Source organism: Watersipora subatra, chromosome 10 (genome assembly GCF_963576615.1).
Source record: "Watersipora subatra chromosome 10, tzWatSuba1.1, whole genome shotgun sequence".
NCBI classification, from domain to species: Eukaryota; Metazoa; Bryozoa; class Gymnolaemata; order Cheilostomatida; family Watersiporidae; genus Watersipora; species Watersipora subatra.
Window position 1 is genome coordinate 2,792,950 of NC_088717.1, and position 13,807 is coordinate 2,806,756.

Here is a 13,807-nt window from a genome sequence, read left to right on the forward strand (position 1 = left end):
TTTTGAAGGTTGAGGAATAGCTAAAACAGATTGTTGACAAACATTTCTTACTTCTTATGCTAGGTATTAACTCAAGATTTAAAACAGCCTATACACTTTGGTGTCTGATGTAGTTGCCATTCGCTGAGTTTTTTTACCCAATAAATCTGTGTAACTTGAACTAGTCTTAACACATTTAATAAACTGTTTGCCATTTGTAGTCTTTTCTATCTACATTCTATATTTGATTTTTCATATTTGGACAGCTTTTGTGAGCTTGTTGACACTTACTTTTGTCGAGTTTGCACCACTAGGGAGGCAGACAAATGGCGCTTTGTCAATTTTGTGAAAGTGATGGGTTTTCAAGTAGATATATCAATCCTTGAAATTTTGTATAATGTGTAATATCTAAATACATGTGCTTTGATTGTTGTGGAACGGAATGCATTAAAGCACAAAATTTAATAACAACTGGCACAGAAATTAGCGATCGAGCGTAGTGAGTAATTGGTAGACTAACATGAGAATTATATTCTTATTCCAACAGCAGTACTCATAAATAGCAAACAATGGTGATAATTCGTGATAGCAAGTGACAAACTCAATATTGAGCATCAACAATTAATTCTAATTTTAATATCAAACATTCTTAATTAAAAACAAACTTTCTAAAATTCTCGTTTTCATCGGGTCAAAATATTTATCTAGGTAAAAACAGCATAAACATCAACAGTGCTAGTAAGGCTACGAATATCAATAAATAGCATGTGATGTGCTTAGTGAAAGTTGCTTAGGATTTTGTTCGTATTTTTCTATATATATTTTTTTAAGTTTGTGTGTGGATATGTCTGTAGTTTCAGCTATAGCTATTATAGCTTGGAATAAAGAATTCATACCGCAGGAGATTTGTTCTCGTGCCCTCCGTTTTGCCAATCCGATGCCCTACCAATTTAGCCACACGAGCTTGATAGATTTGCTAGGCGATATATGTCGCTATATGGGAGCAATTACGCTACGATGATGCAGTCTGATTCAATCTTGATGCAGTCATGAGAGGCTGCAGTTCTTGTTAGTAAGATTACTCAAATTATCCATTAGCAATGTGCCAGGCTAATAGCAAGTGACAAGCAACTCTCAGTATCTCTCATTGTTTATGAGCAAACTTTTAATACCCGGGCAATGCCGAGTAGCACAGCTAGTTAATATATAAACTGTGTATTATAGTGCACTGCATACATAATAAATTAGCTGAATGTTTGTTGTTCTGTTCTCAACAGCAATCGCCTTCACTTACGTTTGTTGTACTACTTCATCATACATAAAGTTCATTATATGAAAATAACAATATAAATCCTCTAAAACTTCATATCATGAAAAAAAAATTTTTAAGCAGTTCAAACAACTTTGAAAAAAAATGAAACAACATTAACATGGTTCACATGTGAAAGAATTACAAAGCAGCAGCTAGATAGAGTTTGCTCTACTACAATGATTACAATGAAAAATGACTTGATACCGATACAATTAATCCAAACTGAAGAAGCAAAATAAAAATAATAGCAATAAGTACATAGAAGTTTGTGTATTAAAAAAGTCGCTGCTGCAGAAAAAGCTATCCATCTAAATTTTGAATAACATGATACTAGTACAAAATTAAAAATGAGGTACCGAAAGTAAATACATCACGGAAGTGCACGAGGGTAGGGAATATTTTTTGGGACAGCTTAACAACAGTTGCGTGTAACAGTCAACAATGCTAGTTATTAACCCCAAGCAAGCACTTTAAGCGTAAACCAAAGAATAATGGTTAAGAATAATCATAACCAAAGTAATCAACTGACGAAGCCATCGTATTTTATATAGATTAATGGTTAAGTTCGCTGCTTCTAGATCAGAAGGTCTCGAGATTAACTCCAGTGCCATTCGAAATTTTTGTTGCTCGATTTGAATTGCTAAAACTGGACACAAGTTTAACAGAAAGACAAAAAGGCAAACACTGAGATTTCTATATACATGTAGTATAAATATATAGATGAATGTGGCTCCAGTTACCATTCACGCCTTAGAATATAGACTATATTCCAACTCATGGAATAGGTTTTATACTATTATTATTCTGGTTATTCCAAACTCACTTTTTTCTAATACAACGACCAAAAGAACAGCCATACTATCTTTCAATTGTGTTAGTTTTTTTGCAATTTCTACGTAATAATTTAGGTTGCGCATTTTTAGGTTTTATAGGTTCTTATAGACTTCTTCATAATTGTTTAGGTTACCAGTATGACAATATATAACATAAAGTTGAACAGTGTGTCCAATCCAAATTTGAACTATATCGAAAGAGTGATATGACTAAATAAAGCTAGTCCTTCAAGTAGGGATTAGTTATTTGTGAATTGCTTTTCTTGCCAAGTACTAGATAAGACTCGGTGTCAGTGAGTTTGAGATGAGGGTGGCTGTGAGCCGAACATATAGAGTTATAGAGAGGACAATTCCTAACCTGTGTTTAGTTAGCAGTAATAGACAGCTATTTATACATAATATACTCCGGTGTGTTCGTATTTCCTAGTTTCATGAATTTGAACTTAGAGTAATAGAGAAGACAACTCCTTCTCTATGTTTAGTTAGTAGTAACCCTTGGTTATTCATGAAGTACTCCGAGTGTATTTTTTGAACTTTAACCTCAACTTATTGAATATGCTATAAACTCAAATTCTCTTAATAACTAGTATCTGGTTTGACTAGTTATTATGCTCTGCTTCACTGAACTACAAGTTGACTAAATGTTTTATCTCTACAATCTGCAGAGTTGCCTTCTTCTTGAACTCGGTCAATGGCTGAAGGTAAAATTTTGAAAAGTCACGAAGGGAAGGATTTCTGTACTGCAAAATTAGAGAATAATTTTGATTTGCAAAGTCCTCAGCATAATAGATAGACCAGCTGGTTCATAAATGAAAAAGATTTGACCTAAATTTTCTTAATCTTCGCACACGAAGATCTAAAGCAAAGAGAGTTATCAATTGATTAAACATACATGTGCATAAATTGGATGTTTCAAGCACCGAGTGATTAGACCAGCGAGTGAATGATGAGTTGTTTATGTAAAGCTACTATTGTATGGGAACAATATGCGCCATGATTATTGATAATCAATAGTACATGCTAGTTGTATTGTATAGGAACAATATGTGCCCGGGTTATTGAAAATCAATAGTAAAAGTTAGTTATCAAAGCAAAAGGTTTCACTGAATACAGATACTTGGCGGACTTCAATAGGTGCTAATTTGTGAAGATTTGTTGGGAACTATCACAGAGAAGTATGTGATTTTTTGTTGGTACAACGTAGTCGCAAGACCTTCACCTTCATGTGATGTGATTGAACCAATGTGTTTGACACCTCCACCTGCTATTACTTTTCAAAAGAATCCATAGTGATTATAAACTCATTCAAACTGTACACAGTGTCTACTGTGGATACGATCAGTGAAGCTTTGGAAGAACCTTTTAATAATAGGCTTGATAAACTTTGTCTGATTGGGTATTGAAGAAGCTTTAATTTAGAAAGCCAGGTTCTAATTGGTTTTGATTTAACTAGACGAATATTAGTAACAAATCTACTTTATAGCGAGTTGAGTAAGTTTTCACTTGGTCTGATTAGATGAAAAGGCAATTTGGGGCTCGTGTTGAAAAAATAAATCGATCTGAGAAATAAATAACCTGATATTACAATTGTCAATAAAGTAATATGTATCTATAATATAAATTATAAATCTTAAAGTTAGTCTGTTGTTCGTCTGTCCAGCGAAAGTTGATAAATTTTTGGCAACAGAAAATCACCTTTATCCTGGAATAGAACTCATGACATTCAAATGGTCAGTCTATTAAAATGTGTGCACAACCACGAGACTAAACCGATCTTATCACATCCATTGCTCTTATACTGTATATCCTTTCCGAGATTGCACAAGGTAAATCTGAATTTTGTAGTATTAATTAATACAGTGTGCTCTCGGGTCATGATGCCCCTGTTAAAAGAGTCTTTCCAGTGTGGCTATGACAAGGACGATTTGTTTTCACTTTTTACGCCATACAATATAAACAATAAGTTCTTTTAAAATTATAAGTTGCATATATATAAAAATACAAAAATATATATACATATTTATACTTTTGACATAAGCACAGTGTCCATCTGCCTGTACGACACCACCCTAAGAAAATTATTTTTACGCATGGGAATTGCACTGAAGTCCTCGACTATACAGGGTGGTGTTGTAATCACTACACCACTGAGCCACCTCACCTTTTCACAAAGTAGTTATGCATCTAGTGTTGACATTATGTTTGAGATTATCTACATGTTTTACCTTATCCACGTCAAGCTAATTTGGTGTTTAATAATTACAATGCATTGATAATTGTTTACTGTATAATATTTTATGAGCATACTCTTTTCTGTTAGCATCTTTGTTTAGAGATTACAATATAAAAGCCGGGTTCGTTTTCCGGTCACCATACTTGCAACTACGATTAATTCTCTCTGTCTCCAAACTATAAAAACATGTACTTTAACCAATCATAACATCTAGTAATTACTCATTACGATCTCTCACTGTGCACGGGACTGCCAATCATACTAGGATAATATATAATTCTTCTGGCTGATAAAATAGGATAAATACTTGCTAAGCATGTCTCTCCCTGCAACACCTCCTATTGAAAAGGTCTTTAGTAAAAGCAGATTCATAATTTGTGCAAGGTGAAATTAGCTATCTGGATCATTCTTTTAAATTATGTTGAATTTTCGAATAGATATATTTGAATTCAAATATACCTGTTCAAATTTTTGCTTTTGCGATGTCATGACAAGTAGGTAGGTGATAAAATGAGAGTTTGAAATATTTTTGCATGTCAATGGCAATAATTTTGTATGTTTTATGATGCATCCATCTAGAGATTGCAAGTAAAGAATCATTCATTGATTATCAACTTATTACTAGTACATATACCACTACAATAAAAGGGGAAACTTATGGTGACTGAACTAACAACTCTGTTGTAATCTATAGATAACTCTATTACACTCTTTTATAACTCTATCGTACTACAGCATATATAACTTTATTGTATATCATATGTAACTCTATTATACTCCATGTATAACTCTATTGTACTACAGCATATATAACTTTATTGTACTCTATATATAACTCTTTATACTCAATTTATAACTCTATTATACTACAGTATATATAACTTTATTGTACTCTATATATAACTCTTTATACTCCATTTATAACTCTATTGTACTACAGTATATATAACTTTATTGTACTTCATATATAACTCTATTATACTCCATTTATAACTCTATTATACTACAATATATATAACTTCATTGTACTTCATATATAACTCTATTATACTCCAATTATAACTCTATTGTACTACAATATATATAACTTCATTGTACTTCATATATAACTCTATTATACTCCAATTATAACTCTATTTGTTCCCTATAAATCTAATGTCATACACACATCTTACTCCATCTCTACATTGTTGAACAATACACAGAAGACTCACATAAAACATATTATTTCCAGGTGTATTGTGGTACCTCTTATTATATTCCGTACAGCTGGCAACAATAACAGTGTTTACTAAAGACCTTCAAGTTTTGGTCGTTTTTAAGTTAGTTTTGTTGTTTTTACTAAAAAATAATAACAACATTTTTCACTTTTTCATTGTATTCCTATTGATCAAAGTGGAATGTATAACATGATTTAAACTTTATGACTTGACAGAAACAAGAGAACATGAAACTACAGACTGCGCTGCTCTGGGGGGCTTTCTTCAGTTATACCCTTAGATCTGCAAACGCTGGTCTGTTCACAGCAGCGTTTGACAGTCTCAAGGATTTCTTCGGTGGGGCAGCAACGCCTGTAAAGCCATGTCAAGAACCATGGATAAGAACAGAGCTCCCAAGTAAGTGTTCAAAATTTCAGTTAAGTTAGCTGAATAATATTTATATTTCATTGATGCTCAGAAGAACTTTAGGTAGGAATTGATAAGGGCAGCCGTAGTTCAGAGGTGTATGGTGTATGGGTCCATGCATATTATCAGTAGAAGTGGTTTGAGTCAGATAAGGACCATTGGTGGTTCTAGGTAGGGCATCTAACGACGATTACTCCTGTGTCCAATGAGCAATTGGTCACAATAAATCATACACCAGGAAGGATACTGTGTAGTAGTGGTACCTGATGGGAAAACCCAATAGAAGAAGAATTGGTTAAAATAACAACATAATAAATAGAATCTTGAATATTGTAACACTGTTGAATTCTTGTTTTGAATAACCTCGCTTAGTAAAATAAAATAGTGTGCTAAATGTCAAGGATTGAGCACATGCATATTTGAACTGAAGTTCGGATTTAAATTAAAAGCCCTTATACTCTTCTGCATTATTTGTTTTATAGAAAACCAAAATGCGAACTATCTGTCAAAATGATAACATTATTACGTAAAATGATGACTTGGCAATAGAATTTTAACATGTCAAACTTTTTTTAAAACCTACCATTGATCAGATAGAATCTTTAACACATGTTCCACGAGATCAATTCTATTTTGATGTTTAGTCTCAATCTCGATGTTAAACAGATCAAATCAGATTTAATCAGATCAAATCAGATCAGATCAAATCAGCTTTCAGCTATTTTACATATTGTAAAACCTCTGCATATATTGATACACCCCCTTTATTTAAAAGTCACCTCCAAAAATGCCATTATAGAAGCAGATTGAAAAATACAGAGCTACCCTTTAAATGAACACCACCTCTATTTGCCTGCCATTTTGACATTCTTCGATTTTTACAAACCCATAAAAGCAAGTGATCTGTAGAATAGTGTTCACGAAATTACACTGGTAATGACTCAGTTACTTCAATAACAATTTATTATTTCGTTGTTGCTGTAGTGGTTGCCATGATTTTAGTGTTCGTGTACCTAAAAAGATTGATCATCAAAATCATCAGAACTGCTCTCTGATTCAAAGCCACTAAGATCTAAATCACATTCATTGTTTTTCGATTCTTCCATTATTTGGTTTACAATCCTACCTGAAAACCTTAATGTGTTTTGATTAATAATGAAAATATTATTTATGAACATGTAATAGCATCCATTGTTATAGCGTATTCCAACTTTAAAACGTTAAAAATGTCTTTAAAAATTTAATGTACGTTATGTAGCTCCAAAGCTTTATGGCTTTTTTCCTAAAACTTTGAAAACACCACCATTGAGTACCACGCTAATATTTTATAATCGAAGTTGTACCTTGTTTAACCTAGTTTGATAGTTCGACATACATTGTATATAAAAACGGTTTTGCAGAAGTGCTGAGGCCGATGACATTAATTCCGATCCGCCTGGAAGGAGAGTGTAAAATATAGGCGACATTGGCATCACTTCGCCAATAAAATAGTCAAATTTATTTTCTCAAAAATCTCACAAGCTAGCTGAAAAATACATTGGCACCCTTCATTTGAATTCCAACTCTAATAAAGCGCCACTATAAAAAAAGGGTCAAAAATACAGCCCCTGGCATTCAAATAGAGATTTTACAGTATGTATATGTGTGTATATATGTATGTTTTACGTATCTGAAGTGCTCTCATTGCTTGCTTGCAAAGCTATAAAATATAAAAGACCTACTTGCCAATAGAGCTGACCTACTTACCAATAGATAGCTGGTCTACTTGCTAATAGAGCTGACCTGCTTGCCAATAGAGCTGGCCTACCTGCCAATAGAGCTGACCTACTTGTCAATAGAGCTGACCTACATGCCAATAGAGCTGGCCTAATTGCCAATAGAGCTGACCTACTTGCTAATAGAGCTGACCTATTTGCCATTGCTTTACATTCTTCAGATCTGAGAGCAGACTTAGAAGCAATGGTTTATGGACAACATTTAGTGGTAGACTCTGTTGTAAGGACAGTACGAGTTCACTTACGCCGTCCCCCTCAGAAGGCACTAGCACTGTCTTTTCAAGGCTGGACAGGCACAGGAAAAAACTTGGTGGCATCCATAATCGCCCAGAACTTATATGACAGAGGAATGAGAAGTGAATATGTTCATGTGCTCACTGCTGCAAACCATTTTACACGACACGGGCAAGAATGGGTTACCTATTACAAGGTAAGATTCTGTATCAGTGAGTTTGAGGTGAGGATGCTTCTGTGAAGAACATATTCTAAATGAATGCATTGCTCACTCAACATACATCTTTTCTCATTGTTTACTAGCTTAAGTTCTATAATGTATAGATAATAGTGGGTACAGTCACTCTAGGCTTGACACTGTTTTAATTATAATCAGACTGAAATTGCTTTAACAGGATCAGATTCAACAATGGGTAGAGGGAAATGTCTCTTCCTGCCCTCATCAGCTTTTCATCTTTGATGAAGTGGAGGACATGCCAGATGGATTATTGGATGCACTAAAACCATACCTTGATCACTATGATTCTGTTCAAGACACTGATTACAGATCATCAATATTTTTGTTCCTTGGGTATGTCTCTTTATCTGTTTTCTGTGTTACAGTTAAAGCTGGAATGAGACCAAGGAATGCAGGGTCGGGCCAGACTCAGGGTCAGCAATGAGGGCCAAGATCGAGTCGGGCCGTGTCAGCACGCGTGATTGTTCATTCATTTAAGGTTAAGAGATAGTTCTATTGCAGCCTAATGTTGTGACACCAATAACCTAAGATAAAAGAACCCATTATCACACCAATCATTATATTTTGTAGCCTGGTTTATGTGAAAACTTTGTGAAGCTAAGAGGCTGCAAGTCTACTATGATCATCTTGATGATATTCTTTGTAATACCTATCGCCCGTGGGCGGCTTGCTGACCATTTTGATTTTTCATTCATAAAAAACAGATAAAGTTGGTTGTTTACCTCTTTATAAATCTTCTTTTCTTTGCTAGATTGAATGTTCTTAGATGCGCTTTTAAGTTTCTAACAATGCCTTCGTTGTAAATGCCTCAATAGTATTGAGGTGGACCCGTCTTTGTGGCTTAATTTGCTGTTGCACATTGTACAAATAACTTGGTCTTTCCCTTTCATGATTGGCTTTTTCATGAACTCCAAGACCACCAACATGTTGATTACTTCATGTCGAAAAACGTTGTGAAACCCATAGTCTAAAGACGATTGTCGAAGACGTAAAAATATAGTCTTGACTCATCTTTTTTATTTTGCCTGGTCCTTCCGCGCTAAGGCTAAGCGAGACTCTATTTCAATCGCACTTAAAAAGTGATATACAATCGCTCTCGTTTAGCCATAAACCTATCCGTGTCTTTGTATAGGAAGACCCGAGGGTCAGGTGGTCCGATCCGGGCACCTCTGACCCGATGGGTCAAGACCGGACGAGTTACCCATGCTAGCTCTAGTTACAGTGGTTGGGTTACATACCTTATTATATTTTCTTAAACATCTTTGTTTACTAGCTGTCAAACACTTCTTGGGATGTCATTTAGCCTGTTTTCCAAATAGTTGTGATTCTTATTAGGAATCTTGGAGGAAAGGTGTTGTATGATGCGGCATACAATCACCACCAATCTGGGGGAAAACGAAATGACTTAGAAGTAAAAGATATGGAAAAAATGTTACGAATGAAAACATATAACAGCAAGGGTAAGTTTGCAGAGAATATTAAGGAATATTTTACAAAAGTGAGAATCGTTCAACTCTGGGCTAGCTTATTCTAAAGTTTGATATTTGTTACCTGTAAATGAGCAAGAGAGAAGAACAGTTTCTATTAAATAGTTTAAAATGATAAACTGGCATTGATATCTGCTGAAATATACAGTAGACAGCCCTATAACATATACCTCTTAAAACGAAAATTTCAGATAACGTAGAATATTTATGTAAAGATTTTACTTCCTGCTAAGTTAAAAATTTCATATAATGTAAAGAGTCAATTCTTGCAAGTTTTAAACTTTGGTTTTAATGTTAAGTTATCTCGCCGCACTTGCGGAAGAAAAACCACCGTGCGTATAAAGTTATATATAACTTCTGCGACATTCTAGTTCATTGTAGTAGATATATAGATAGATAGACGACGGCCAGGTAGAACCGCTTTTTATAATAAAAATATTTTAGTGTTTGGTTTTATTATACACACGTAATAGATATTTGTTATCAGTTTTACTTTGCAGAATAGACTTTGCTGCTTAGAAAAAGTGAGAAAATCGTTGTAAATGAGCGTAAAAATGTGCAGTCCCTATATCAACTTGTTGTAAATGTACTTCAATCATTAATTATCTATAAAACCAGTGAGATTGATCATAAAAAAATTTGTCGATGCAAACCAATAGTACTGCAGTTACGGTACAGCCTACAAATTAAAAGAGTCAAGTCAAGTTTTTCCTTTTGTATGACCAAAGGGGTGAGTTTGTAAAGATCTTGATACAAATTAGGCAATTTACATGTATTTTACTGTTCATATAACGTAAATTACCTATAACATAAACATTTCTGGAATGGATTGTTTACGTTATAGGAGCATTTACTATATAAAGATTATAATTAGCTGATGTCACATGACTTTCCTGATAACTGTCCTACATACTCATACTTGGTTCAACCAAACAAGACTTAGTGTGCTTCAGTTCTATATGATTACTTTCTGTATTGTCGTTATGTCCTACTTGTTGTTTTCCTATTCAGTAGTTCAAATACACCTGAACAAGCTGCTAGACTTTCTGAAATGCTCAAATTTTTATAAAAATTGCATGTAAATACTAAAGTTCAACAGATTCTTGGCACAGACACAATGAGCTCCAAGAATTTTATTGTGCTACTTCATGGAGCAAACTGTGCAACACGAAAGATACAGTACAGAATGCGGCTTATTAAGAAAGACACATGGGCTTGGTCGATGGCAAAGATGATGAATCTTCTGAGGCAAAGAAGCACTCGTAGTTTGTGTTCAGACAGAAAAAGGCATTGAGAACCATCGCACTTTCTGTCGACCTTTCACTTCTATATCTAAATGGTGATTCATAGAGCTATCCAAGCTGAAACCCTTGATACATAATGCTAACCAAGCTGAAACCCTTCATACATAGAGCTAACCAAGCTGAAACTTATCATACATAGAGCTAATCAATCTGGAACCTTTATACATAGAGCTAACCAAACTGAAACCCTTCAATTGTAGAGCTAACCAAGCTCAAAGCTTTTGTAACTAGAGCTAACCAAACTGAAAGCCTTCACCAATAGAGCTAACCAAGCTGAAACATTTCATACAAAGAGCTAACTAAGCTGAAACTCTTCATACATAGGGCTAATCAAGCTACAGCAGGCTGGAATGACAGCTCAGATGCCACTTTTAAAAACGCCGTGTTTGTTGTTGAACATGCATTGATCAGCCAAGGTGAGAGAAAAAGTACATGAATAGTTGATTCAGTGGCAATATCTCATATGTTTCACCAGCAAGCAGCATTTTCAGAACTGACAACCTGGATACACCTGCAATTATTGCACTTGGAGATGGTAAAGCTCTTGATGCTAAGGGTAGAAGCGTTGTTACTTTGACTATGCAACTGCCTACTGGAGGTGGTAAAACGGTTGACACATCCGATATACTGCATGTTCCTGAACTGTTACATAACCTCATGAGTATAATGAAAGCATTTAAAGTTGGCCTAATCACAAAGCTGTAGGCCATGGCTGTGAGCAAAACTGGAGCTTCGCAATACTAAATACCTTAAAAAATGCAAGCTGTATATTTTCATTTAAGGTAAAGGATTATGGTATAATTAGTTTATGAAAGTTCCAATTACCGTATATACACTAGGTCATCCACAATAACATAGGTCTTTTGAGTTAATACTGATAATATTTGTAACTTATGAGATTATTTGTTCTTAAAGTCGTTATCATATGAGAAATGTCTCTGTTGTCTAAGTTTTATATATAAACTAAGCTTTGACAGATTTGAATATGGGCTCCTTTTGACCAGCCTGAGTATCTAGTTTAAACAGTCCTGTTTGTAGTACCATGTTTATTCACTAGATGCAACAAACTAGTAACAACAGGTTTCCAAGTGATCCACATCTGTTCACAGGTGGTCTCAAGGTTTCACGTTTAATAAATTCCAACCTCATCAGCCACTACATACCATTCCTCCCACTTGAGAAGAGACATGTTCAACAATGCGTCAATGATGAACTTAAGAAGAGAGATGTTGAGTTTAAGAAGAGGGATGGGCTGATAGAGGAAGTAATAAGTCAGCTAACCTTTACACCAGAAGGCGTGGAACTCTACTCTACCTCAGGATGTAAGCGTGTAGGCGCGATGTTTGATCAGATTATGGAGGAAGGCTATTACGAACCAAGAGAGAAAGGAACTTATGACAAAAGCGAGTTATAGTTGACATCTGAGACTTTGAACATTTATTCTGCAAGCTAATATACGCACACACAAGCTGAATGCCCGCACTTCATGGTAATAAAAGGGTTTCTTCACAAAAAAATTGTTTTTATTTTAGCATATACAACATTTACTATTCTAACTTTTAAATGAATGTGGTTGTTTATTTCTTTGTGTAACCAGCCAGTGCCTAATTCAAATATTTTCAAGCTTGAGGCAAAGCTAAAACAGATTGTCAGAAAACATTTCTTACTTCGTATGCTAAGTATTAACTCAAGATTTAAAACAGCCTACACACTTTGGTATCTTATGTAGTTGTCATTGGTCAAGTTTCTTTAACCAATAAATTTGATTAACTTAAGACAGTCTAAATATATATATAATAAACTGTTTATCATTTGTAGTTTTTCTATCTATATATTTGATTTTATATATTTGGAAAGCATTTTTGAGCATATTGACACTTACTTTTGTGATTTTTGCACCACTAGGGAGATAAACAAGTGGCGATTTGCCAATTTTTGAAGGTGATGGGTTTTCCAGTAGATATATCGATCCCTGAACTTTTCTGTCATGTGTACGTAATATGTGTATGTAATACAATATGTAATGTCTAAATACTTTGATTGTTGTTGAACGAAATGCATTAAAGCACATAATTTAATAGCAACTGGCACAGAAATTAGCGATCAACAGTAGTCAGTAATTGGTAGATTAACAAACAAATTATAATGTCATTCCAACAGCACTATGAATGGTCATTCATAAATAGCAAACAATGGTGATAATTCATGATAACAAGTGACAAACTCAATATTGAGCAGCAACAATTAATTCTAATATTTGAATATCAAACATTTGTGATTAAAAACAAGCTTTCTACAACTCTCGTCCGCATCAATTCAAGAATATTCACCTAGGTAAAAAATAGCATAAACATCAACAATGCTAGTAACTGAGTAAGTCTCGAACACTGATTCTTACATGTAGCATACAGATGTGCATAGTGAAAGTTACTTAGGGTTTGTTCATGTTTTTATATATATATATAGATATATTTCTCAAATTTTATGTGTGGATATGTCTATAGTTCCAGCTATAGTTATTATAGCTTGGAATAAAAAGCCATATCGCAGAAGATTTGATCACATGCCCTTCGTTGTGCCAATCCAATGCCCTACCAATTTAGCCACACAAGCTTGATAGATTCCCTAGGCAATATATGTCGCTATATGGGAAAAATTACGCTGCGCCTACGGTCACGACGCAGTCATGAGAATTGGTAGCTCTTGTTAGTAATCTTACTCAAACTATCAATTGGCAATGTGCCAAGCAAATAGCAAGTGGCAGGCAAATCTCATTACCTCTCATTG

At 34.4% G+C, this 13,807-nt stretch overlaps 1 pseudogene; it reads left to right on the plus strand.

Moving 5' to 3' along the window:
* Positions 1 to 5,804: 5,804 nt before the first annotated feature.
* LOC137406220 (torsin-1A-like) lies at positions 5,805 to 12,434 on the plus strand (annotated as a pseudogene).
* The last annotated feature ends 1,373 nt before the right edge of the window (positions 12,435 to 13,807 follow it).